The following is a 27,706-nucleotide window of genomic DNA, read 5'->3' on the forward strand; positions in this document are numbered from 1 at the left end:
TGTGGCAGTTGGGAGATGTGGCACACGTCTCCGCTGGCTACATCTGCGGGAAGTGCACCCAGCTACAGCTCCTTGAAAACCGTGTTAGGGAAATGGAGCTGGAGCTGGATGAACTACGGATCATTCGGGAGGCAGAGGGGGTAATTGAGAGGAGTTATCGGGAGTTGGTCACTCCTAAGGCTCAGGACGAGGATAGATGGGTTACAGTTAGGGGGAGGAAAGGGGACAGACAGACAGTGCAGAGATCCCCTGTGGGCATTCCCCTCAGCAATAAGTATACCGTTTTGGATACTGCTGGGGGGGTTGACCTACCAGAGGAAAGCCATAGTAGTCAGTTCTCTGGCACTGAGCCTGACACTGTGGCAAAGAAGGGAAGGGGGCAGAATAGAAAAGTACTCGTGGTAGGGGACTCGATAGTTAGGGGAATCGACAGGAGATTTTGTGGGCAAGATCGGGATTCCCGGAAGGTATGTTGCCTCCCTGGTGCCAGGGTCCGGGACGTCTCCGATCGGGTGTATAAAGTTCTGAAAGGGGAGGGTGAACAGCCAGAAATCGTGTTACATATTGGCACAAATGATATAGCCAGAAATAGGTTTGAGGATATAAAAAGTGATTTCAGGGAGTTAGGATGGAAGCTGCAGAGCAGGACGAACAGAGTAGTGTTCTCTGGTTTACTACCGGTGCCACGAGATAGCGAGGTGAGGAACAGGGAGCGGGCGCAGCTGAACACGTGGCTACGCAGCTGGTGTAGGAGGGAGGGTTTCAGATATGTTGATAATTGGGATGCCTTCTGGGGAAGGTGGGACCTGTACAAGAAGGACGGGTTGCATCTGAACTGGAAGGAGACCAATGTCCTGGGTGGAAGGTTTGCTCGAGTAGTTCGAGAGGGTTTAAACTAGTATGGCAGGGGGGTGGGAACCTGAGCTGTATACCAGAGGTGAGCGTTGATGCAGGTGAGGCAGTAGCAAGAGGTAGACCAGCTAGTGGGAAGGATTTTCCTGGGAAGGAACCAAGGGATCGGTTAAAGTGTGTTTGCTTTAATGCAAGGAGTATCAGGAATAAAAGTGATGAACTTAGAGCATGGATCAGTACCTGGTGCTATGATGTTGTGGCCATAACAGAGACATGGGTTTCTCATGGGCTGGAATGGTTGCTGGATATTCCAGGGTTTAGAACATTTAAAAAGAATAGGGAGGGGGCAAAAAGAGGGGGGGGTGTAGCACTACTAATCAGAGAGGGTATCACAGCTACAGAAGCTTCCATTGTCGAGGAAGATCTGCCTACTGAGTCAGTATGGGTGGAAATTAGGAACAGCAAGGGAGTAGTCACCTCGTTAGGGGTTTACTACAGGCCCCCCAATAGCAGCAGGGAGATTGTAGAAAGCATAGGTCGACAGATTTTGGAAAAGTGTGGACGCAGTAGGGTTGTTGTAATGGGTGACTTTAACTTTCCTAATATTGATTGGAACCTCCTTCGAGCAGAAGATTTGAATGGAGCTGTTTTTGTAAGGTGTGTTCAGGAGGGTTTCCTAACGCAGTACGTTGACAGGCCGACGAGGGGAGAGGCCATTCTAGACTTGGTGCTCGGAAACGAGCCGGGGCAGGTATCAGATCTTGTGGTGGGAGAGCATTTTGGTGATAGTGACCATAACACTCTCTCATTCTACATAGCTATGGAGAAGGAGAGGATTAGGCAGAATGGGAGGATATTTAATTGGGGAAGAGGAAACTATGATGCGATTAGACACGAGTTAGGAAGCATGGACTGGGAGCAGTTGTTCCATGGTAAGGGAACTATAGACATGTGGAGATGGTTTAAGGAACAGTTGTTGGGAGTGATGAGTAAATATGTCCCTCTGAGACAGGCAAGACGGGGTAAGATAAAGGAACCTTGGATGACGAGAGCGGTGGAGCTTCTAGTGAAAAGGAAGAAGGTAGCTTACATAAGGTGGAGGAAGCTAGGGTCAAGTTCAGCTAGAGAGGATTACATGCAGGCAAGGAAGGAGCTCAAAAATGGTCTGAGGAGAGCCAGGAGGGGGCACGAGAAAGGCTTGGCAGAAGGAATCCGGGAAAACACAAAGGCATTTTACACTTACGTGAGGAATAAGAGAATGGTCAAAGAAAGAGTAGGGCCGATCAGGGATAGCATAGGGAACTTGTGTGTGGAGCCTGAGGAGGTAGGGGAAGCCCTAAATGAGTTTTTTGCTTCTGTCTTTACGAAAGAAACGACCTGTGTAGTGAATGAAACCTTTGAAGAGCAGGTGTGCATGCTGGAATGGATAGAGATAGAGGAAGCTGATGTACTGAAAATTTTGTCAAACATTAAGATTGACAAGTCGCCAGGCCCGGATCAGATTTGTCCTCGGCTGCTTTGGGAAGCGAGAAATGCAATTGCTTCGCCACTTGCGAAGATCTTTGCATCCTCGCTCTCCACTGGAGTCGTACCTGAGGACTGGAGAGAGGCAAATGTAATTCCTCTCTTCAAGAAAGGAAATAGGGAAATCCCCGGCAATTATAGACCGGTAAGTCTCACGTCTGTCGTCTGCAAGGTGTTAGAAAGGATTCTGAGGGATAAGATTTATGACCATCTGGAAGAGCATGGCTTGATCAAATACAGTCAACACGGCTTTGTGAGGGGTAGGTCATGCCTTACAAACCTTATCGAGTTTTTTGAGGATGTGACTAGTAAGGTTGATGAGGGTCAAGCTGTGGATGTGGTGTATATGGACTTCAGTAAGGCATTTGATAAGGTTCCCCATGGAAGGCTCATTCAGAAGGTCAGGAGGAATGGGATACAGGGGAACTTAGCTGCTTGGATACAGAATTGGCTGGCCAACAGAAGACAGCGAGTGGTAGTAGAAGGAAAATATTCTGCCTGGAAGTCAGTGGTGAGTGGGGTTCCACAGGGCTCTGTCCTTGGGCCTCTACTGTTTGTAATTTTTATTAATGACTTGGACGAGGGAATTGAAGGATGGGTCAGCAAGTTTGCAGACGACACAAAGGTCGGAGGTGTCGTTGACAGTGTAGAGGGCTGTTGTAGGCTGCAGCGGGACATTGACAGGATGCAGAGATGGGCTGAGAGGTGGCAGATGGAGTTCAACCTGGATAAATGCGAGGTGATGCATTTTGGAAGGTCGAATTTGAAAGCTGAGTACAGGATTAAGGATAGGATTCTTGGCAGCGTGGAGGAACAGAGGGATCTTGGTGTGCAGATACATAGATCCCTTAAAATGGCCACCCAAGTGGACAGGGTTGTTAAGAAAGCATATGGTGTTTTGGCTTTCATTAACAGGGGGATTGAGTTTAAGAGTCGTGAGATCTTGTTGCAGCTCTATAAAACTTTGGTTAGACCGCACTTGGAATACCGCGTCCAGTTCTGGGCGCCCTATTATAGGAAAGATGTGGATGCTTTGGAGAGGGTTCAGAGGAGGTTTACCAGGATGCTGCCTGGACTGGAGGGCTTATCTTATGAAGAGAGGTTGACTGAGCTCGGTCTCTTTTCATTGGAGAAAAGGAGGAGGAGAGGGGACCTAATTGAGGTATACAAGATAATGAGAGGCATAGATAGAGTCGATAGCCAGAGACTATTTCCCAGGGCAGAAATGGCTAGCACGAGGGGTCATAGTTTTAAGCTGGTTGGTGGAAAGTATAGAGGGGATGTCAGAGGCAGGTTCTTTACGCAGAGAGTTGTGAGAGCATGGAATGCGTTGCCAGCAGCAGTTGTGGAAGCAAGGTCATTGGGGTCATTTAAGAGACTGCTGGACATGCATATGGTCACAGAAATTTGAGGGTGCATCCATGAGGATCAATGGTCGGCACAACATTGTGGGCTGAAGGGCCTGTTCTGTGCTGTACTGTTCTATGTTCTATGTTCTATGTTCTAACTCATACCCCCATTGTGGGCAGTGACCACAGTACCCTCCCCAAGTTCAAGGTCCAGCCCATCCATCTGTCCCTTCATGCCCATTGCCCGGGATAACTGCTGGACGCTCTCCAGGCTCAGGAATCCGTGTGTGCTGTCTTCTGGGTGGCATCCACCCGGCGGGGGTTGGGAGGCAGGAGAGTCTGGCTCTGGGTCAGGCTGGGGACATGCTGTTTCCTTCTTCCCACCTGAAAATTCCAGGGGGCCCTCCAGGGCGCCAGCGGCACGTGGCTGGGTGTCGGAGAGAGCCTCAGGACGCCTCCCATCATCTGGAAGCGGGGTGCTGCTTTCCTTCTCCCTTGAGATCTATAGCTTCTGCTTTGGGCGGGCCGCCTCCGAATCTCCCTCGTCAGAGGAGCTCTTATAGCCCCCCTGCAGCTGTCTCTTACCGCCTGATGGTTGCGGTGACTGGGCCTGCAGGCGCGCCCTCCTCCTTGCTTTCCGGACCGTCGCCCATCCCTGGGTCACCTGACGCCTCCTCCATCGACTCCGGGTTGTCGGGGTCGGGGTGGGGGTGGGGCGGTGTCTACAGGGGCGCTTTGCTGGCCTCGGGTCCGTCCTGCGGGGCTGGGCCTTCCTGCACGGCCTGGCCCTCCTGCACATTTGGAGGGGGGTGGGGGGGGCCTTGCAGGGCCCTGGTGCCTTCCTCTCCTTCGGGGGGGTGGGGAGTTGGGGGCTTGCCCTGCAATGCCCCTGCCGGCGACCTGGGCGTAGGTGGACCCCGCCGCAGGCATGCCCTATAGTGCTGGCCCGCTTCCCCACAAAGGTTGCAGCTTTTTTCTTGTGGGCAATCCTTTGCAAGGTGTCCCTCCTCCCTGCAGTTCCTGCAGATGGTGGCTTTGCAGTCGGCAGCCACATGACCTGACCTACCACAGGCATGGCAGACTTTAGGTTGCCCTGCGTAGGTCAGGTAGCCCTTGCTCCCGCCGATCGCGAAGCTGGACGGTGGGTGTACGATGTTCCCGTCCACACACCTGTCCTCAGCGTCACCTTGACCTGCCTCTTCCTGGTCCAGATCCCAAAGGGGTCCATGATGTTGGTGAGGTCCCCTTCCACCTTCACGTACCTTCCAAGGAAGGTCAGGACATCAACAGCTGGCACATGCGGGTTGTACGTGTGTACAGTCACCATACGGCTCCTCTGCGCCGGCATCACGAACAGCGGGACAGCAGTCAGTACAGAGAGGGGGCGCTCACCTCCATTCTCCTTGAAAACCTGCAGGAAGCGCTCGCAAAGCTTGGCACTCCTGAAGGTTACATCGTAAAAACCTCCTCCGGGGAAACCCTGCAGGCAGCAAATGTCCGCAGCAGCGAACCCACAACAGTCCAACAGGACCCTCTTCATGAAGAAGGTGCGGTCCACAGGTGCACCTTCATCCACCTTCTTCACAGAAACACGGATGGTGTTCTGGACCCCCTGACCTGGGGCACAAGGACTCGCCGCAGCCATCGTTGCAGGTTGGCTGCTCCCCTGAACCAGCGTTAGGCTGAAGCCAGCATTAAGATCCACCAGTTGCAAGGGTGCACAGCCAACAAGACGTCTTCCTCCCACCTCCAACACAGTCGCGCTCTCCTCTACTCGGTCCACAAAAGAGTGGGTCTTTATTTTGCCCCGGATGTAAGCTGGTTCACTGAGCGGGAAGGTTCGTTCCCAGATGTTTTGTCACCATTCTAGGTAACATCATCAGTGAGCCTCCGGTGAAGCGCTGGTGTGATGTCCCGCTTTCTATTTATCTGTTTGGGTTTCCTTGGGTTGCTGATGTCATCTCCTGCACTGGTGATGTCATATCCTGTTCTTTTTCTCAGGGGATGGTAGATAGGCTCCAAACCAATGCAACTCAATCCAAACAAACGCAGCCTAAACCTAAACAGATAAATAGAAAGCGGGAAATAACACCAGTGCTTCACCGGAGGCTCACTGATGATGTTACCTAGAATGGTGACAAAACATCTGGGAACGAACCTTCCCGCTCAGTGAACCAGCTTACATCCGGGGCAAAATAAAGACCCACTCTTTTGTGGACCGAGAAGAGGAGAGCGCGACTGTGTTGGAGGTGGAAGAAAGACGTCTCATTGGCTGTGCACCCTTGCAACTGGTGGATCTTAATGCTGGCTTCGGCCTAACGCTGGTTCAGGGGAGCAGCCAACCTGCAACGATGGCTGCGGCGAGTGCTTGTGCCCCAGGTCAGGGGGTCTGGAACACCATCCGTGTTTCTGTGAAGAAGGTGGATGAAGGTGCACCTGTGGACCGCACCTTCTTCATGAAGAGGGTCCTGTTGGACTGTTGTAGGTTTGCTGCTGCGGACATTTACTGCCTGCAGGGTTTCCCCGGAGGAGGTTTTTACGATGTAACCTTCAGGAGTGCCAAGCTTTGCGAGCGCTTCCTGGAGGTTTTCAAGGAGAATGGAGGTGAGGGCCCCCTCTCTGTACTGACTGCTGTCCCGCTGTTTGTGATGCCGGCGCAGAGGAGCCGTATGGTGACTGTACACACGTACAACCCGCATGTGCCAGCTGTTGATGTCCTGACCTTCCTTGGAAGGTACGTGAAGGTGGAAGGGGACCTCACCAATATCATGGACTCCTTTGGGATCTGGGCAAGTAAGAGGCAGGTCAAGGTGATGCTGAGGACAGGCGTGGACGGGAACATCGTACACCCACTGTTCATCTTCGCGATCGGCAGGAGCAAGGGCTACCTGACCTACGCAGGGCAACCCAGAGTCTGCCATGCCTGTGGTAGGTCAGGTCACGTGGCGGCCGACTGCAAAGCCACCATCTGCAGGAACTGCAGGGAGGAGGGACACCTTGCAAAGGATTGCCCACAAGAAAAAAAGCTGAAACCTTTGTGGGGAAGCGGGCCGGCTCTATCGGGCATGCCTGCGGCGGGGGACCACCTACACCCGGGTTTCTGGCAGGGCCGATGTGGGGCAAGCCCCCACGGAGGAGAGGAAGGTACCAGGGCCCTGCAAGGACGCCCTAACGAGCAGGAGGGCCCAGCCCTGCAGGATGGACCAGAGGCCAGCAAAGCGCCCCTGCAGGCTCGGCTCCCCTGCAACAACCCGGAGTCAATGGAGGTGGTGACAGGTGACCCAGGGGAGTGGACCCAGGTGAGAAGGAAGGGTTGGCGAGGGCCCCGGCACTGCAAACATCAGGCAGAAAGAGGCAACTACAGGCGGACTATAAGAACTCTTCTGACGAGGGGGATTCAGAGGAGGCCCGCCCAAAGCAGACGCTAAAGATCAAGGGAGAAGGAAAGTAGCACCCCGATTCCTGGTAACGGGAGGTGTCCTGAGGCTCCGTCCGACACACAGCCACGCTCTGCTGGGGCCCTGGAGGCCGCTGCGGAACCTTCAGGCAGGAAGCAGGAAACAGCGTGTCGGCAGCCTGACCCAGAGCCGGACTCTCCTGCCTCTGTACCCCCGATAGGGGGACGCCACCCAGAAGGCAGCAAAGATGGTTTCCTGAGCCTAGAGAGCGCCCAGCAGTTCGCCCGGGCAATGGGCATGAAGGGACAGATGGCTTGCTGGACCTTGGACTTGGGGAGGGTAATGCGGTCACTGCCCACAATGGGGGTATGGGTTGCGAGCATTAATGTGCGCAGCGTCAATTCCACCACAAGTTGTGTGTCCACGTTGGCCTACCTGACCACAGTCAAGGCAGACCTCCTGTTTCTGCAGGAGTGCGGGATACTGCACCTCAGCAGGTACTGGAAATGGTCGGGCGCCTGGACCTGTGGGCCTTCAATCTAGTCGGGGGGATAACGACTGTCGCTCCTCGGGCCTGGCTATTCTGCTGCGGGGGCGCAACTTCACCATCCCTGAAGTTCAGGAGGTGGTGGGGGTGGCACCTCCGTGTGGTTTATGTCAGCGACAGGAACGCTGGCCTGAGGCTGATCAACGTGTACGCCCCAGCGGTACGGAGTGAGCGGTTGGCCGTCCTGCAACGGCTTCCATCCCTGCTGGCTACGTCCAGGCCGGTCATCCTAGGCGGAGACATCAACTGCATCATCGATGCAGATGGAAGATCCAGCGTGGGCACAGCGTGTGGGGGGGAGTCAACTGGACGTCACATCCAGATTCACGATGGGCACGGTGAAGGACGCCAAGCGGCTCGGCATATTCAGCACCGCTGCAGACGGAGCGCAGCGGAGATAGACCCATCTGGCCGCGACCAGGTGTATCCGCTCAATGATAGACTTCCTGTTTGTGTCACGGGCGTTCTCGCTCAGGTCCACCGGTGTCGAGTCGGTGTTCTTCTGACCACTGCCTCCTGCTGGCCGACTGTCACTTACAGGATGACCAGCAGGCCGGCAAGGGGACATGGAAGCTCAACACAACTCTGACCCCAGAGAACGTCGAGGAATACGCTGGTTAGAGAACCGTGAAACCCCTCTGAGTCTCCGGGCGACTGGTGGGAGACAGTGAAGGAGAACATCAAGAGGTTCTTTGTCCTCAAGGGTGTCTGGAAGGCGAGAGAGAGGCAGGGAAAGCTGTAGCGGCTCCAGAAAAGGATGCAGAAGTCGATGGGGGTCGATGTCACGGAGGACCTCCGTGAGGTGAGGGGCCAGCAAGTCTCGCTGTTCGGCGCGGAGGCCTCCAGGATAATCTTCCGGTCCAGGGTCCGCTCCGTGGAGCAGGACGAGATGTGCTCGCATTTCTTCTTTCAGAAGGTGCACAAAGAGAGCTCGGTGCTTAGCCGGCTGAAGGAGGATGATGGCTCGGTTACATCATCTCGTCCCGACATTTTAAGGATCAGCAGATTCTTCTATGCCAGACTGTAGGACAGCATAGCCGCTGCGTTGTTCCTGTCGTCTATCACGAAGATCTTGGACAACAGCACAAAGGAGTGGCTGGACGGGCCAATATCACTGGACGAGCTGACTAGAGTCCTCAATTCCTTGGTGTGGAATAAGACTCCTGGGAGCAACGGCTTACTGGTCGTGCTGTATTCCGCTCTGTGGGACCTGATCGGCCAGGACCTGCTGGAGGTGTACGATAGTGCGCTTCGGGCAGGGGAAATGTGCAAGTCCATGAGGAAGGGCATCATCACCCTCATTTACAAGAGGAAGGGGGAGAGGGAAGAAATTAAGAATTGGCGTCCCATTTCATTATTGAACGTGGACTACAAAACCCTGGCCACGGTCATAGCCAACCGGGTCAGGTCTGTCCTGGAGTCGGCGATTCACCCTGACCAAACCTGTGCTGTGCCGGGCAGGAAGATCGCTGAGAGCCTCGCGCTGATCAGGGATATGATCGCCTACGTGCAGGACAGGAGGGTGGACACCTGCCTTGTCAGCCTGGACCAGGAGAAGGCCTTCGACAGGGTCTCTCATGCTTACATGAGGGACATCCTCTCCAAATTGAGGTTCGGGGAGGGCAGCCGCAATTGGATCCGGCTGCTCTACACCAACATTGTTAGCGCAGTCTTGATCAATGGGTGGGAATCAGACAGTTTTCCCGTCAGATCTAGAGCCAGGCAGGGCTGCCCGCTCTCTCCTGCCTTGTTCGTGTGCTGTGTGGAGCCCTTCGCCGCATCCATCAGGAAGGACGTGAGCCTGAAGGGCGTGACTATCCCAGGCAGCGGAGGCTTTCAGGTCAAGACCTCCCTGTACATGGACGATGTCGCCACCTTCTGCACTGATCGTCGGTTGGTGGGGTAGGCTGTTGGACATCTGCGGCCAGTTTGAACAGGCCTCGGGTGCCAAAGTCAATCAGGGTAAGAGCGAGGTCATGTTCTTCGGGAACTGGGACGACCGCTCCTTCATCCCCTTCACCGTCAGGACAGACTACCTGAAGGTGCTGGGTGTTTGGTTTGGTTGAGCTGGGGCGTTCACTAAGACTTGGGAGGAGCGTATCACCAAATTGAAGCAGAAGCTGGGCAGGTGGACGCTCCGGCCCTTCTCCATTGCGGGTAATAACCTGGTTGTCAGGTGCGAGGGGCTTTCAGGACTGTTGTATGTGGCGCAGGCCTGGCCTATTCCCTGGACCTGCGCCGCTGCGGTCACCCAGGCCATCTTCCACTTCATTTGGGGATCGAGGATGGACCAGGTCCGCAGGGACACAATGTACAAAAACCTGGAAAATGGGGGAAAGGGCGTACCGAGCGCCACCCTCGCCCTGATGGCTACCTTTGTGTGCGGCTGCATCAAGCTGTGCGTAGATCCTCAGTATGCAAACGCCAAGTGTCACTACTTACTGAGGTTCTACCTGTCCCCTGGTGTTGCGAAGGATGGGCCTGGCCTTGTTGCCGCAGAACGCTCCGAGTCGTTGGACCGTTCCGTACCACCTGTCCTTAGTGGAGAAATTTTTGAAAGGAAACACCTTTGACCACAAGGCCGTCAGGCAGTGGTCAGCATGTAGTATCCTCGAGACTCATTGGGAAAAGGAGAGGGTGGATCCCGTCGTGTGGTTCCCCACGCAGACTGCCAAAGTCGTTTGGCAGAATGCCTCATCACCATAACTTTCAAACAAGCGCAAGGACATTGCTTGGCTGGCAGTGAGAGGGGCTCTGACAGTGAGATCCTTTATGCATGCCCAGAATCTCTGCACCACCGCATGCTGCCCTCGAGATGGCTGCCGGGGTCGGGGGGGGACGAAACCGTCGATCACCTCCTTCTGGAGTGTGCCTATGCCCAGGAGGTCTGGAGGGGGATACAGTGGTATTTGTCGAGGTTCGTCCCGAGCAGCTCCGTGACACTAGACTCCGTGCTCTACGGGCAGTTTCCCAAGACGCACACCGAGACCAACATCAACTGCGCCTGGAGGACCATCAATGCGGTGAAAGATGCTGTTTAGTCTGCCCGCAACTTGCTGGTCTGCCAGCTGAAAGAACTGACCCCGACCGAGTGTTGCAGACTGGCGCTCTCCAAGGTCCAGGACTACGTGCTGAGGGACGCTCTAAAGCTTGGGGCAGCCGCCACCAAGGCGCGGTGGGGAAAGACCACCGTATGAAACCCCTCGTCCAGAATGTGAAAAAGGGCCCTATCTGGTAACTGGGCCCAGCTGGTGCCTTCCTCAACTGGTCAGGGGCCAATGGGGACTGTGCGGGTGGACGACTGCCGGGGCATTTTCTTTGCTTTGTTTTTTTTCTTCTTTGTTTGTTTTTTTCCTTTAGTTGGTGTATGTACCCCCTGGGTAACCCGAAGCGGTCTGCATGACTGGGTAGGTGTGTAAATGTTTTATTTTTTGTACATCTTATGAATAAAGTATATTTTTTTAAATAAAAAAATGGTGACGAAACGTCTGAAAACTAACCTTCCAGCTTAGCGAGCAAACTCACATTCAGAACCTCAAACTGAGCTACAAATCTTCTCAAAACTCATTATGAGATTGTGTCAAACCTTGGCCTGGCTATTGGTGGGTCCATCTTCAATTAGGAGTTTCAAAGGATTGATCATATAGAATAAGGGGAAGGGTACAGTGATCCCGTTTCATTGGATTACTGTAACACAAAATGTATTGCACTGCAAGAATCAGAGCATCATCACTCTCGCTTTCCAATCTGAGCTAAAGATTAATGCGGTAACTGCATCTTCAAGAGGGGTGGCTGTGTCCCTCTCCCCGCATGATCTGGTGACTGGTTGACGAAATACTGCGATGGCCCCGAATTCTGACTCTACCCCGAGTCTTTGTCCAAGGTCTGGAGTTTCACTCCTGCAAGGAATCAAAGCAGCAGATTTAAAATTTGGCCCATTCAATTTGCTCCACTGTACAATGACAATATCTGATCCAAGTGAGCTGTTAACTATAGTATTCATTCACCTTGACCTTTATCCCATAAATATTAATTCAATGTTGAAAGAACATACAGAGAAATGAAAGAAATGGGACATTCTCACTGAAACAACACATAAGTATTGGATGGCACCCTGTGTCACAGTGGTATCTAGATGGAAGTGGTCGTGGGCTTGGAAGGCACTGCCTATGGAGCGTTGGTGAATTCCAGCTGTGCATCTTCTTGAAGGTACACATTGCTGCTTGAGCATTGGTGTTTGAGGGAATGGACGTTTGTGGATTTGGAGCCAATCAAGTGTTTCTCTCCTGGATGGTACCTTGCTTCTGGTGTGTTTGTGGAACTGCATTCATCCGGGTAAGTGGGGCTAAACTATCACATTTCTGACTTGATCACATTGGATGTTGGACAGGATTCGGGGAAGCAGGAGACCAGACACTCACTGCAGGATACCCAGACTCTGACCTGTCCTTGCAGTATCTGTATTTATGTACAGAATCAGCTCGAGCATCACAGCTTCCATGAGTGAAACAGAATGGGAACAGACCCTTTCATCCAACTGGTCTGCAATAGATTAACATCCCAATCTGATCTCGTCCCATTTGCCAGCATTTTGCACGTATCCCTCTCATGTCGACCTGTTCATCTACCTGTCCAATGGTGTTTAAAACTTATCATTGTACCGTCCACAAGGCGTACCTCTGTCAGCTTGTTCCAAACATGCCGCACACTCTGCACTAAAGAAATCTCCCTCAGGTCTCTTTTAACATTGACCCTCTCACCATGCCCTCAAGGTTTTGGCTCCTCCACCCAAGAAAGAAAGACCATGGCTATTCACCCTATCCATGCCCCTCATGATTTTATAAACCTCTATAAGGTCACCCCTCAGTCTCTGATGCTGCAGGGTAGAAAGCCCGAGCCTGTTCACCGTCTCCAAACAGTTCACACCATCTAGTCCAGGCAACATCTCTGTAAATACTTTCTGCACCCTCTGCAGTTCAACAACTTCCTTCCCACGGCAGGTTGGCTACAACTTCAAGCAGTAAAAGTGGGACTCAACAAGTTTCATGTACAGCCACAACGTGACATCTCAACTCCTATTCTCAATACACTGACCAATGAAGGCAAACACTTGCTTCACCACCTTATCTACTTGCGACTCCACTTTCAATGAACTACGCACACAAACACCTTGGTGTCTTTGTTGGGGAACACTTCCCATGGCCCTCCCATTAACTGTCGAACCCCTCTCCTGTTTTGAACAATGAGAATGTGTGTGTTATCATCATTCTCTTCTTGTCAGTTACTGCAACGTGAACAAGAGCAACTATTAATGTATGCCTTTCCGTTTCTGTTAGGTCCATTTGTGAGTTAGTAATTGTTGCAAATATACCAGTTTTTGCTGTGTGACTGTGTGAGTGAAGTTCTCAATCCAAAATAATCAGTTTCTACTCTTGTGCATCAAAGTGGTTTTATTCTCTGGCCACCAGTGATATTCTGTGACTGTGCTTCAATCTGAGAGAATAGTTATGAGGGTGTAGAGAGTGAGCTTTCATCCCACTTCCATTTGATGTTTATGAGCTTTCTGTCAGTCAAAGAGTACAGATGTTCTAGAGCAAGCACAATGGGCTGAATGGCCTCCTGCTGACATGTACCAGGTCTGTATTTCTGAGGCATTTTCATTTATCCATCTGTGGTATAGTGTATCAGGATAAAGATATCATGTAGAAATGGACAGACAAGCTAATTTTTCTTTTAAAAAAGCTGGCCCTGTGAGTCAGTGTGGGCTGTTTCCTTTTTTAGGGTTCTATGGTATCACAGATACTTAGTTTTACCTTGTACTAGGATTTTTTGTTTTATTTATTTGCAGAGTTTTATTCTGCATCTGGCAGTCCATGTTGCATTCTCTGCTTGTCAGGCTTTGGCAGGGAAAGTGCATTTGTATTTCACATTATTTAATTTCTGTGTCTTTGTATGGGACATGTATTCATCAAAAGATTATTTTAGTCCTAAATAAAAATTCAAAAAAATCTTCCGGTGCTGTATGTCAGTAACAAAAATGGAATTTGCTGGAAACGCAAAGCAGGTCTGGCAGCATGTGAAGAGAAATCATAGTTAACTTTTCAAACACTTCCGCTGTTCTGCACGAAGGTCACATGGATCCGAAACATTAATTCTGATTTCTCTTCACAGATGCTGCCAGGCCTGCTGAGCTCTACCCGAAAATTCTGTTTTTGTTTATTATTTCTGTCCTCCTCAGTCACTGATAACATCAAAAGTTTCCTTCCATATTTGTACTCAATACCTACTCCATATATGGTCATTGTAACTGTGTAACAATTTGATCTGTTTGTATCAGCGATAAATAGAACCGCAGATGCTGGATAATCCGAGATGACAAGGTGTGGAGCTGGATGAACACAGCAGGCCAAGCAGCATCTTAGAAGTAGGAAAGGTGACATTTCGGGCCGAGGTATAGGTATTTAAGGAATAAAAGAATGAGGAAAGTAAGATTAGGCCCAATCAAAGATAGTAGTGGTAAGTTGTGTGTGGAGTCAGATGAGATAGGGGAAGCGCTAAATGAATATTTTTCAACAGTATTCACTCTAGAAATTGACAATGTTGTCGAGGAGAATACTGAGATACAGGCTATGAGACTAGGTGGGATTGAGTTTCACACGGAAGAGGTATTAGAAATTCTTCAGAAGTTGAAGATAGATAAGTCCCCTGGGCCGGATGGGATTTATCCTCTGATCCTCTGGGAGGCCAGGGAGGAGATTGCCGAGCCTTTGGCATTGATCTTTAACTCGTCATTGTCTACAGGAATAGTGCCAGATGACTGGAGGATAGCAAATGTGGTTCCCCTGTTCAAGAAGGGGAGTAGAGACAACCCTGGTAATTATAGACCACTGAGCCTTACCTCAGTTGTTGGTAAAGTGTTGGAAAACAATATAAGGGATAGGATTTATAATCATCTAGAAAAGAATAAATTGATTAGGGATTGTCAGCGGGGTTTTGTGAAGGGAAGGTTGTGCCTCACAAACCTTATTGAGTTCTTTGAGAAGGTGACCAAACAGGTAGATGAGTGTAAACTGGTTGATGTGGTGTATATGGATTTCAGCAAGGAATTCGATAAGGTTCCCCACAAGAGGCTATTGTACAAAATGCGGAGGAATGGAATTGTGGGAGATATAGCAGTTTGGATCGGAAATTGGCTTGCTGAAAGAAAAGAGGGTGGTAGTTGATGGGAAATGTTCATCCTGGAGACCAGTTACGAGTGGTGTACCGCAAGGGTCGGTGTTGGGTCCACTGCTGTTTGTCATTTATATAAATGACCTGGATGAGGGCGTAGAAGGATGGGTTAGTAAATTTGCAGACGACACTAAGATCGGTGGAGTTGTGGATAGTGACGAAGGATGCTGTAGGTTGCAGAGAGACATAGATAAGCTGCAGAGCTGGGCTGAGAGGTGGCAAATGGAGTTTAATGCAGACAAGTGTGAAGTGATGCACTTTGGTAGGAGTAACCGGAAGGCAAAGTACAGGCCTCATGGTAAGATTCTTAGCAGTGTAGATGAGCAGAGAGATCTCGGCGTCCATGTACACAGATCCTTGAAAGTTGCCACCCAGGTTGACAGGGCTGTTAAGGCAGCATACAGTGTTTGAGCTTTTATTAATAGTGGGATTGAGTTCCGGAACCAAGAGGTTATGGTGAAGCAGTACAAAACTCTGGTGCGGCCACAGTTGGAGTACTGTGTACAGTTCTGGTCACCGCATTACAAGAGAGGATGTGGAAGCTTTGGAAAGGGTGCAGAGGAGATTTACTAGGATGTTGCCTGGTATGGAGGGAAGGTCTTACGAGGAAAGGCTGAGGGACTTGTGGCTGTTTTTATTAGAGAGAAGAAGGTTGAGAGGTGACTTAATTGAAACGTATAAAATAATCAGAGGGTTCGGTAGAGTGGATAGGGAGAGCCTTTTTCCTAGGATGGTGACGGCGAGCACGGGGGGGGGGCATAGCTTTAAATTGAGGGGTGAAAGATATAGGACAGATTTCTGAGGTAGTTTCTTTACTCAGAGTAGTAAGGGAATGGAACGCTTTGCCTGCAGCAGTAGTAGATTTGCCAACTTTAGGTACATTTAAGTCGTCATTGGATAAGCATATGGACGTACATGGAATAGTGTAGGTTAGATGGGCTTGAAATCGGTATGACAGGTCGGCACAACGTCGAGGGCCGAAGGGCCTGTACTGTGCTGTTATGTTCTATGTTCTATGAATAGTGAAGCACATTAAATGGACGTAGTGGCTTTGCTCAAACTGACAGTGAAGGGAATAGGGAAATGACAAATTGCTAACAAGGTGTAGAGCTGGATGAACATAGCAGGTCAAACAGCAACAGAAAAGCAGGAAGGCTGACGTTTCGGGCCTGGAGCCATTTCAGAGAGAAGGGTCGAGGCCTGGAATGTCAGCCTTCCTGCTCCTCTGATGCTGCTGGGCCTGCTGTGTTTATCCAGCTCAAACCTTGTTATCTCAGATTCCCCAGCGTCTGCAGTTCCGACTGACAATGACCAAATGATGTTTGTTTCTGGGGAGCATTGTGAAGTGCAGCGCATGCGTGATGTTGTTTCTGCGCGCCGCCCCCCCCTCTCAAAACCGCCAAAAGGCAACAAAAAAGCTGCATGTTGTGACTGGAGGAGCGCATGCGTGAGGTCCTCCCCCAGCGCTGCCATTGAGGAGCATTGAGTGGGAGAGGTTTGTTTGAGACAGGCCGCAATGGAGAGACCAGCGCCCAGGGAAGCGAGGGAACAGCAGGCTCCTTCCAGCAGCGCATCGAGATGTGAGTCTGGGACACAGAGGGGGCTCCGAGACCGGCATTGATTCGGGCTCAGTTCAGGGAGAACCGGGGGCTGTTGGTAAGAGGCGGAGCGGAGCAGGAACTGGTCCCGGAACTTGGAGTGAGCGGCCTGGGGGCGGGGAGAGAGAGGCCTTTCTCGGGCTGTGTGTGGGCCTGCTGAGGGAGACACAGCGGCAAGAAGCTGCTGCTGGGGGTCAGGCTTGTGATATTTAATTCTCCGAACGCTGATGGTAATTCATCGTTTAGCTTCTGTTTCACGTTGTTTGTTGCGAATTGGCATTGAATCGTAAAGAAGTCACAGTCCATGCAAACGTGTTAATCATGTAAAGGATAAACACAGCACTCGTATTAGAGATAATGGGAACTGCAGATGCTGGAGAATCCGAGATAATAAAACGTGAGGCTGGATGAACACAGCAGGCCAAGCAGCATCTCAGGAGCACAAAAGCTGACGTTTCGGGCCTAAACCCTTAGAACATAGAACATAGAACAGTACAGCACAGAACAGGCCCTTCAGCCCACAATGTTGTGCCGACCATTGATCCTCATGGATGCACCCTCAAATTTCTGTGACCATATGCATGTCCAGCAGTCTCTTAAATGACCCCAATGACCTTGCTTCCACAACTGCTGCTGGCAACGCATTCCATGCTCTCACAACTCTCTGCGTAAAGAACCTGCCTCTGACATCCCCTCTATACTTTCCACCAACCAGCTTAAAACTATGACCCCTCGTGCTAGCCATTTCTGCCCTGGGAAATAGTCTCTGGCTATCGACTCTATCTATGCCTCTCATTATCTTGTATACCTCAATTAGGTCCCCTCTCCTCCTCCTTTTCTCCAATGAAAAGAGACCGAGCTCAGTCAACCTCTCTTCATAAGATAAGCCCTCCAGTCCAGGCAGCATCCTGGTAAACCTCCTCTGAACCCTCTCCAAAGCATCCACATCTTTCCTATAATAGGGCGCCCAGAACTGGACGCAGTATTCCAAGTGCGGTCTAACCAAAGTTTTATAGAGCTGCAACAAGATCTCACGACTCTTAAACTCAATCCCCCTGTTAATGAAAGCCAAAACACCATATGCTTTCTTAACAACCCTGTCCACTTGGGTGGCCATTTTAAGGGATCTATGTATCTGCACACCAAGATCCCTCTGTTCCTCCACGCTGCCAAGAATCCTATCCTTAATCCTGTACTCAGCTTTCAAATTCGACCTTCCAAAATGCATCACCTCGCATTTATCCAGGTTGAACTCCATCTGCCACCTCTCAGCCCATCTCTGCATCCTGTCAATGTCCCGCTGCAGCCTACAACAGCCCTCTACACTGTCAACGACACCTCCGACCTTTGTGTCGTCTGCAAACTTGCTGACCCATCCTTCAATTCCCTCGTCCAAGTCATTAATAAAAATTACAAACAGTAGAGGCCCAAGGACAGAGCCCTGTGGAACCCCACTCACCACTGACTTCCAGGCAGAATATTTTCCTTCTACTACCACTCGCTGTCTTCTGTTGGCCAGCCAATTCTGTATCCAAGCAGCTAAGTTCCCCTGTATCCCATTCCTCCTGACCTTCTGAATGAGCCTTCCATGGGGAACCTTATCAAATGCCTTACTGAAGTCCATATACACCACATCCACAGCTTGACCCTCATCAACCTTACTAGTCACATCCTCAAAAAACTCGATAAGGTTTGTAAGGCATGACCTACCCCTCACAAAGCCGTGTTGACTGTATTTGATCAAGCCATGCTCTTCCAGATGGTCATAAATCTTATCCCTCAGAATCCTTTCTAACACCTTGCAGACGACAGACGTGAGACTTACCGGTCTATAATTGCCGGGGATTTCCCTATTTCCTTTCTTGAAGAGAGGAATTACATTTGCCTCTCTCCAGTCCTCAGGTACGACTCCAGTGGAGAGCGAGGATGCAAAGATCTTCGCAAGTGGCGAAGCAATTGCATTTCTCGCTTCCCAAAGCAGCCGAGGACAAATCTGATCCGGGCCTGGCGACTTGTCAATCTTAATGTTTGACAAAATTTTCAGTACATCAGCTTCCTCTATCTCTATCCATTCCAGCATGCACACCTGCTCTTCAAAGGTTTCATTCACTACACAGGTCGTTTCTTTCGTAAAGACAGAAGCAAAAAACTCATTTAGGGCTTCCCCTACCTCCTCAGGCTCCACACACAAGTTCCCTATGCTATCCCTGATCGGCCCTACTCTTTCTTTGACCATTCTCTTATTCCTCACGTAAGTGTAAAATGCCTTTGTGTTTTCCCGGATTCCTTCTGCCAAGCCTTTCTCGTGCCCCCTCCTGGCTCTCCTCAGACCATTTTTGAGCTCCTTCCTTGCCTGCATGTAATCCTCTCTAGCTGAACTTGACCCTAGCTTCCTCCACCTTATGTAAGCTACCTTCTTCCTTTTCACTAGAAGCTCCACCGCTCTCGTCATCCAAGGTTCCTTTATCTTACCCCGTCTTGCCTGTCTCAGAGGGACATATTTACTCATCACTCCCAACAACTGTTCCTTAAACCATCTCCACATGTCTATAGTTCCCTTACCATGGAACAACTGCTCCCAGTCCATGCTTCCTAACTCGTGTCTAATCGCATCATAGTTTCCTCTTCCCCAATTAAATATCCTCCCATTCTGCCTAATCCTCTCCTTCTCCATAGCTATGTAGAATGAGAGAGTGTTATGGTCACTATCACCAAAATGCTCTCCCACCACAAGATCTGATACCTGCCCCGGCTCGTTTCCGAGCACCAAGTCTAGAATGGCCTCTCCCCTCGTCGGCCTGTCAACGTACTGCGTTAGGAAACCCTCCTGAACACACCTTACAAAAACAGCTTCATCAGAGAGCACTCGTATTTTTTTTAGTGCCTGTTGTTCTTCCCTTAAATAGGTAGTGTATTGGGAGCTGGGTATTGAAATGTGTAAACATTCCGTTCAAGGACTGTACAGGTGTTGGTTAGTTTTTGTATCTTAATAAATTGTTTTAGAATTTTGCACAAAGAAAGATGAGGAGGAGTCCAGGTAAATTATCGAGCCAACTGTTCTCTGTGGCGGCCTCTACATTGGGGAAACCAAGCGGAGGCTTGGGGACCGCTTTGCAGAACACCTCCGCTCAGTTCGCAACAAACAACTGCACCTCCCAGTCGCAAACCATTTCCACTCCCCCTCCCATTCTCTTGATGACATGTCCATCATGGGCCTCCTGCACTGCCACAATGATGCCACCCGAAGGTTGCAGGAACAGCAACTCATATTCCGCCTGGGAACCCTGCAGCCATATGGTATCAATGTGGACTTCACCAGTTTCAAAATCTCCCCTTCCCCTACTGCATCCCTAAACCAGCCCAGTTCATCCCCTCCCCCCACTGCACCACACAACCAGTCCAACCTGTCTCTGCCTCCCTAGCCGGTTCTTCCTCTCACCCATCCCTTCCTCCCACCCCAAGCCGCACCCCCAGCTACCTACTAACCTCATCCCACCTCCTTGACCTGTCCGTCTTCCCTGCACTGACCTATCCCCTCCCTACCTCCCCACCTACACTCTCTCCACCTATCTTCTTTACTCTCCATCTTCGGTCCGCCTCCCCCTCTCTCCCTATTTATTCCAGTTCCCTCCCCCCATCCCCCTCTCTGATGAAGGGTCTAGGCCCGAAACGTCAGCTTTTGTGCTCCTGAGATGCTGCTTGGCCTGCTGTGTTCATCCAGCCTCACATTTTGTTATCTTGGAATCTCCAGCATCTGCAGTTCCCATTATCTCTATTCTCTGTTTGAATTGTTGGCTTTAAAACAAGGAAGTATTGTGAGTATTAATTAAATTTTGCCTTGATCAGTTCTAATATTTTCAAAATTGTTGGATGTTAATTTACAGGAGAATTCTGTTCTTTCTTCCTCCAGGCAAATACTTGATGGGCCAAGACTGTGTCATATTTCATCAGTGCAGCATCTACCAGCTGCTCCAACCAAACAGCAGGTATGTTAGCACTGTCAGAGTGGAGAATTTACTTTCCACAGTCATAGGGGTAAGACTTGCACTGAGCTCAAATTCCAGATATATACATTCAATCCAAGGGTCAAACAACATCAACAAAATACAAACGTATCTCTTTCCCCATAAACCGGTGCAGTTCCAGTAAAGTTCATCTTTGAAAGTCCATTGTCTCTTTTAAGCATTTGAAGAGGGATCAATTGAATCTTCATCACAAATATATGCTCACTAACTGCATTGAATGCATGTTGAGGAAGGCATTTTTAAAGTTACAGTCAAGGTATGTAAATAGTTCAAGTTGTCCTTGTAACAATGTAACCATATATGGAGTGGATATTGGGTACAGACATGGAAGGAAACTTTACATGTTATCAGTGACTGAGGAAGACAAATAATAAAGAGAAGATTCTGGAAAAGCACAGCAGGTCTGGCAGCATCTGTGATGAGAAATCAGAGTTAATGTTTCAGGCCTGGTATGCTTCCTCAGTTCTGAACAAAGGCCACCAGATCTGGGAGGCATTGACTTCGTGGTCGTATCACTGCACTGTTAATGCAGAGACCAGACAACATTCTGGGGACATGGTTTCGAACACCCCACAGCAAATGGCGGAATTTGAATTCAATAAAGATCTGGAATTAAGAATCTAATGATGACAATGAATCCATTGTCTGTCAGGAAAAAGAATCCATCTGGCTCACTTGTTTCCTTGAGGGAAGGAAACTGGCATGCTTACCTGGTCTGGCCTACGTGAGACTCCAGACCCACAGCAATGAGGTTGACTCTGAACTGCTGTCTGGGCAATTAGGTGCAGGCAATAAATGCAAGCCGAGTCAGCAACACCATCATGCTGTGAATGGATAAAAAATTACAGGTATTACTATTAGAAGAGAAGACGTTATTCTGATACAAGAGGGAGAATTTGTATGAACAACTGCGAGAAGGTTTGTGCGAGACAGTTTGAAGATTTGGAACAAACATTGAAGGGGACAGTAAGCTCCTGCAAGAACAAACAGATGAACTAATGGTTTGCGTAAGTACCAGAGGATCAAACACGTTCATCAATTTACAGCCATGATTAATTCCAATCTCATTAATGAAAGGATATTGTCCCTTCGGGTGAACAGAGTTGGTTATGGCAAGGGATGTGAATGATCCCAGATGACAGTCAGCCTAGAATTTCATTAAAACAGCAGATAAGGCCATTATGCAGCAATTTGTTGTTTCTTTCAAATTATTCATAGTATTAAGAAATACTTTTAAAGACTCTTCTGATAATTATGATGAAATCGAGAAATATATGCACATAATACAATACAAAGATCACTAAAAGCATTTGGGGGAAAGCTTCAAATAGAGATGTTAATTAGTCTCCGGAGGCTTTCCTACATCAGAACAAGGTGCACTAAGCATTCCTTTAAAGGTGAATAATTAGTTCATGCCATTGCATAGTTACGCCAACCAGATGTGAAGTAGGTAATGAGTACAGATGTGGATGGAAACATTCACATCAGTAACTGAGCAGGATAGTATTAATCATTTGACCAACACATGTTCCAGACAGAGACAGGACAATTAAATAATGTGACGTTTAAATGCACACATCCTGTGTCAAAGCCTGACAGAGAATGCTTATTGAGTGCAAGATAATAAAATGTGAGGCTGGATGAACACAGCAGGCCAAGCAGCATCTCAGGAGCACAAAAGCTGACGTTTCGGGCCTAGACCCTTCATCTGAGATGCTGCTTGGCCTGCTGTGTTCATCCAGCCTCACATTTTATTATCTTGGAATCTCCAGCATCTGCAGTTCCCATTATCTCCGCTTATTGAGTGCATGTGTTTTTTCACTCTCGAAGTCTCACCACACAAACACACTCTCAACATACACACCTACAGTGGTTTACAATGACTTGCAAATACATACACAGCCCTGACATGTGCTAAACATGTACCAGGCATGAAGATCAAATACACTGCAAGCCTCAGAGCATGTAACATTCAAAATTGCTTCTCCTCATGGATTTCAGATCAGAGAGCTACCTTTTCATAAGAGACAAACAGTACCGAATGTGAGCGAAGGAATCCAATTCCCATGCATTTAAACCCATGGTAATTGCCGTGGTCATAAACTAAATATCATTTGGTCGCTCCCTCAGAAGAAAAAAACTGTTGGATTTTGTGACAGAATTCTCATGAACTGCTCATGAAACCAACAGATACAAACTGATAACTGCACTCAAACATTCACATGGCAGAAACTAACATGAACAGATTGATGACTAAACTCACATATCGACATTGCAGAAAAGAGAGGTAGGGATGGCTGTCTGAATATATAAATGTCTTTTTCAATCAGTCTGTCAGTTTTAGAAACTGAATTCAGTCAGAAACTGAATTAAATCTATGTTTATTAAGCATATTTTTCAAGTTACAATCCAGATGATCACTGTTACATTGTTTCAACAGTCTTCTTAGAGGTCGATGTTTAATACAGATGTGGGAAATACTGCAGTCACCATGAGTCAACGAAATAAATGATGAATGATACTTAAGTTTAGTTGACCAATAACTGATCAGGACAGAATTGCTCCTTTGATAAATATTAATCCCATACATAAACACAACAAATAAATGACGTGAATTCCACATGCATTTTTAGTGTCAACGCGTGACAAATAGAAAAATCAAGGAACTGCGGCTGATAGAAATCAGAAACAAAAGTAGAAGTTGCTGCAAAACCTCAGCAAGTCTGGCAGCATCTGTGAAGAGAAGTGAGTGTTCTGAAGAAGTGTCACAGGTCCCATAATATTAACTCTGCTTTGTCTCCATGTGGATGGACTGACAGACATAGGTACTGACTGATCCAGAATTAGTTCAAAGCGCAAACGCCATAACTACAGATATGATGCAAGGACTAACAACTGTGGAGTTCCATTTAAACTCCAGCTAACAGAAAATGATATGCACAAAATGATTATCACTCACACATATACAGTCATAGACATCTGCGACACAGAAAACAGTCCTGTCTCTCACTGAGTCTGTACTGGTTAGAAACAACCAGGCAACAATTCTACATCCATTCAGCCAGCATTCAATTTCCATCAATCTATCATGGTGGTAGAGGAACTACCATCCCGACCTTTATTGCCGGATAGTTGTCAGTTTTGTCACCGAGCAGAAATAGATTTTTCTTTTATTCTGTCCTAAGCAGGAGGACTTTATAATCATGGATGTTTTTTTTTCTAATTAGCTTAAATATTATTCAAATAGCCCTGTGTTCCACATGACACTCCCCTTGAAGTATTACATCTCACACAATAGAAAACTAGTTGCCATTTTCTCAAATAAGGAACATAATAAAAAGCCATTCTTCAAAACAGTGGAGAAAGAAGGATTTGGCCAAATCAGGTAGATAGTAAACATTCTCCTTTTTTTTTGTTTGCTAGGAGAGTTCAGCAATGTTTATTCTTCAGTAAATTTAGTTTGACTGTTGCAGTTTTCTCCACTGCATGACAGAAAATAAAAATTCTGTCTTCTTCCTCCCCACACAGCAAGGGTAATGTCTGAGCCACAAAATAAAATAGAAGTAAATAAGCCAATTTTCTTTCCTGCACAAGGAACATTGTGATCAGTCAGCTGCAATGCAGTTGATTTGTTCATGGCACTTTCCCTTTGGCTGTAACATATTAAATTAATACCTTTACTTCAGTATTCCAAAATGTATGTCACTATGCAATATGAAACAATACTCATATCAATACTCAATACTCATATCATACTCAAAGATGTCCCTTGATATCACCACTGCTGTTTAGACTCTAATATAGCAGTTGCAAAGGTCCGTTCCTTTTCCCTCCTCAACTCTGAAGAAAAGCCAACACTCATACTATTGCAATGTCCTGCATTTTCATCTGCCTGTGAAAGCTACAGGCTCAAACAACTGAAGAACATACGGTCTTTCCCATTCACTACAGGAGAGATGACTTGAAAACTCTCTCCTCTCCCACTGTGGTAAATGGTTCTCCAATTTACAGGAAACATTTAAACCGCTCAGTCGCATAATGCAGGAAGATTGAAACAGGATCCTTCGAGTGTGGCTGTCCATCTTGTTTCATCACAACAGCTCTTTTCAAAAAAACTCTCAGATGAATTCTGAGAATTTGCACATGAGAGCAGCCCTAGTCCTGAGTGTTAAATTTTATTTTCCAAGTTCTTCACAAAATAATCACGCTGGTCTGTGTTGACTGTCTGTCTAATTTTAACGGGCAACAGACTGAAACCTGCAGCCCCATTGAATAGCACATTCTGACAGGTAGAGAAGTAATTCCTATATACAGAAATTGTACCTGTGAATGGAAGAAACAAGTAACAGAGAAGACCAAATAGGCAGCACCAGGTATTCTCCTTATTCATGCAATTAAGGACTTGAGGAAACTGATTTTCTGACACAACAACGAATGCAGTGAGATGGTGCCAATACACAATGCACGAACTCTTTTAAGAGCAACCTGAACCTCCCCCGTAAGTTCTGTAAGCTGCAGGGCTATGGGATGTGTGCAGGAAAATGGGATGGTGATGGCTGTCTGGTGTTGTTCGGGTCAGCATGGACATGATGAGCCACATGGATGCCTTCTGTGCTGGATCGTTTAAGTCAGTCTAGAGATCTGTACCATTCTGTCCTTGTCAGTCTCTGCTGTGTAATACATAAATAATTTACCAAATTTGACAACAACGCTCTCACATTCGCCAAGTAGGAATTGACACGAATAAATCAATAACTAAACTCATATCCACAGACAGGTTTGTATAAGGTAGATGCAGTCATGGAGCTGTGCAGGTTTTGGTTACTTTTGAGACCTCACTCAAATGGTGTTGATGTCATTAAAAATTATAAGACAAGAAGCAGCTCAGTGCAAGACTGGAATCTGACCTGTAGTTATGTGAGAATTCCTGGTGATAAACAAAATATCCAAATGACTATTAGCAAATTGTTGCATTGATCAGTTAAATATTGTCAAACCCAACTGATGTTGGTTTACAGGAGCTATCTGTTCCGTCTTCCTACAGACAAACACTGGAAGGACCAGGACAATGTAACATTGCTTCAGATCAAAGCCAAGTGTGACCAGCTCATTATAATAAACAGCAGGTATGTTCCCACTGTCAGAGTAGAGAACATCCTTTCTACAGTCACAGAGCGAATCGAGTCAGTCACACATTGAGCTTAATTTCCAACAGATCTGTTCAAACCAACAGTAAGACAGCACATAAAAAATGCAATTTTACTTTTCTTTGCTCTCCATTCAAAATGCCCAGTTCCAATAAGTTTCACCATTCATAGCCCATTGATATTTACACCATTTTTGAAAGTGGATAGACCTCCTTGTCCAAAGTATGCACGCAGAAATTGAAGAAAATCTACATAAAATGACTCTAATAACATCTATCACATTATGAATCACATCTCAACCCATAAAATTACTGATTGCTGACAATTAAACCACTTTTAGAAGTAGAAAGGAACAAACATGGATCGATATCTAACCTTTCAGATTCATATTATGCAAACAGACCAAAAAAGATTGATGAGTCTCTCATATTGACTTTGCAGTAACTGACAGGTAAAGATTGATGAAAATATTCGCATAGCCAAAACTGGCATGCACACATTAATAACCACGCTCACATTCACACAGCAAACTGACAGCAACTGAACAATAACTACGCTGTCATATCCACATTATCATATTGATGATAACACTCTCAATTTCACAAAGCATGAAGTGATAGGTACAAATTTGTAACTGCACTCACATATCCGCAGATTTGAAAAATACTGACAGGCACAGTTTGATCGTTGTCCTCAAATATTTGCAAAGTAGATTCTCATGGGTACATAATGATACATCAGTTTACTTTCAAATTGACAGAGAAGAAACTTTGAGATACAAGTTGCTGTACATGCACATTTCCATATCGAAGCAACTGACAGGAAAAGTTTGAAAATAACCTTGAAGATAGCAAGAATTGCAGATGCTGGAGCCAGCTTTCCCAGTTTCACGTGAAAAGGAGAATATTGTAGAGGAGAAGACTGAATTACGCGCTACTAGAATTGAAAGGATTGAGGTGAGTAAGGAGGAAGTGAGATCAGTTCTACAAGGTGTGAAGGTAGATAAATCCCCTGGGCCGGATGGTATTTTTCCGAGGATTGCCTGGGAAGCGAGGGAGGAGGTGGCAGAGCCCTTGGCCTTGATCGTTGAGGCCTCATTGTCTACAGGTTTAGTACCAGAGGACTGGAGGGTTGCAAATGTTGTGGCCTTGTTCAAGGATGGCAGTAGGGATGACCCAGGCAATTATAGACCTGTGAACGTTGTGTCTGTTGTAGGAAAAGTTTTGGAAAGGATTATAAGAGAGAGGTTTTATAATCATCTAGCAAGCAACAATTTGATTGGAGATAGTCAACATGGATTTGTCAAGGGCAGATCATGTCTCACAAACATCATCGAGTATTTTTGAGAAGGTGACCAAGCGTGTGGATGAAGGTAGGGCAGTTGATGTGGTGTACGTGGACTTCTCCACATGGTAGGCGATTGAAGAAAATACGGAGGCTTGGGGTTGAGGGAGATTTAGCAGTTTGGATGAGAAACTGGCTTTCTGGAAGAAGGCAACGAGTGGTGATTGATGGAAAATATTCAGCCTGGAGTCCAGTTACTGGTGATGTGCCTCAAGGATCTGTTTTGAGACCACTGCTGTTTGTCATTTTTATAAATGAATTGGATGCAGGCCTAGGTGGATGGGTTAGTAAGCTTGCAGATGACACTAAGGTCGGTGGAGTGGTGGACAGTGTGGAAGAATGTTGCGGGGAGAATTGGATAAACTGCAGAATTGGGCTGAAAGGTGGCAAATGGAGTTCAATGTGGATAAATGTGAGGTGATTGACTTTGGGAAGAATAATAGGAAGGCAGAATACTGGGTCAATGGAAAGATTCTTGGTCGTGTGGATGTGCAGAGGGATCTTGGTGTCCATGTACATAGATCCCTGAAGGTTGCCACCCAGGTTGATAGTGCTGTTAAGAAGGCGTACAGTGTGTTAGGTTTTTATTGGTAGAGGGATTGAGTTCCGGAGTGGTGATGTCCTGTTGCAACTGTACAAAACACTAGTGCAGCCTCATTTGGAACATTGCGTACAGTTCTGGTCGCCCCATT

General features: G+C 47.8%; 1 long non-coding RNA gene across 2 annotated transcripts; it reads left to right on the plus strand.

Annotated features, from left to right (window-relative positions):
* Nucleotides 1-20,451: 20,451 nt before the first annotated feature.
* Nucleotides 20,452-26,621, plus strand: LOC132207083 (uncharacterized). 2 transcript variants are annotated; one of them, XR_009443318.1, is made up of 3 exons: nucleotides 20,455-20,484; nucleotides 25,568-25,649; nucleotides 26,431-26,621. It is a non-coding gene; the product is annotated as an uncharacterized LOC132207083 (long non-coding RNA). The 2 variants fall into 2 exon arrangements; XR_009443319.1 differs by lacking the exon at nucleotides 26,431-26,621 and having other exon boundaries at nucleotides 20,452-20,484; nucleotides 25,568-25,661.
* Nucleotides 26,622-27,706: the final 1,085 nt, after the last annotated feature.

The sequence above is a fragment of the Stegostoma tigrinum genome, chromosome 44, assembly GCF_030684315.1.
Source record: "Stegostoma tigrinum isolate sSteTig4 chromosome 44, sSteTig4.hap1, whole genome shotgun sequence".
In the NCBI taxonomy this organism is placed as follows: Eukaryota; Metazoa; Chordata; class Chondrichthyes; order Orectolobiformes; family Stegostomatidae; genus Stegostoma; species Stegostoma tigrinum.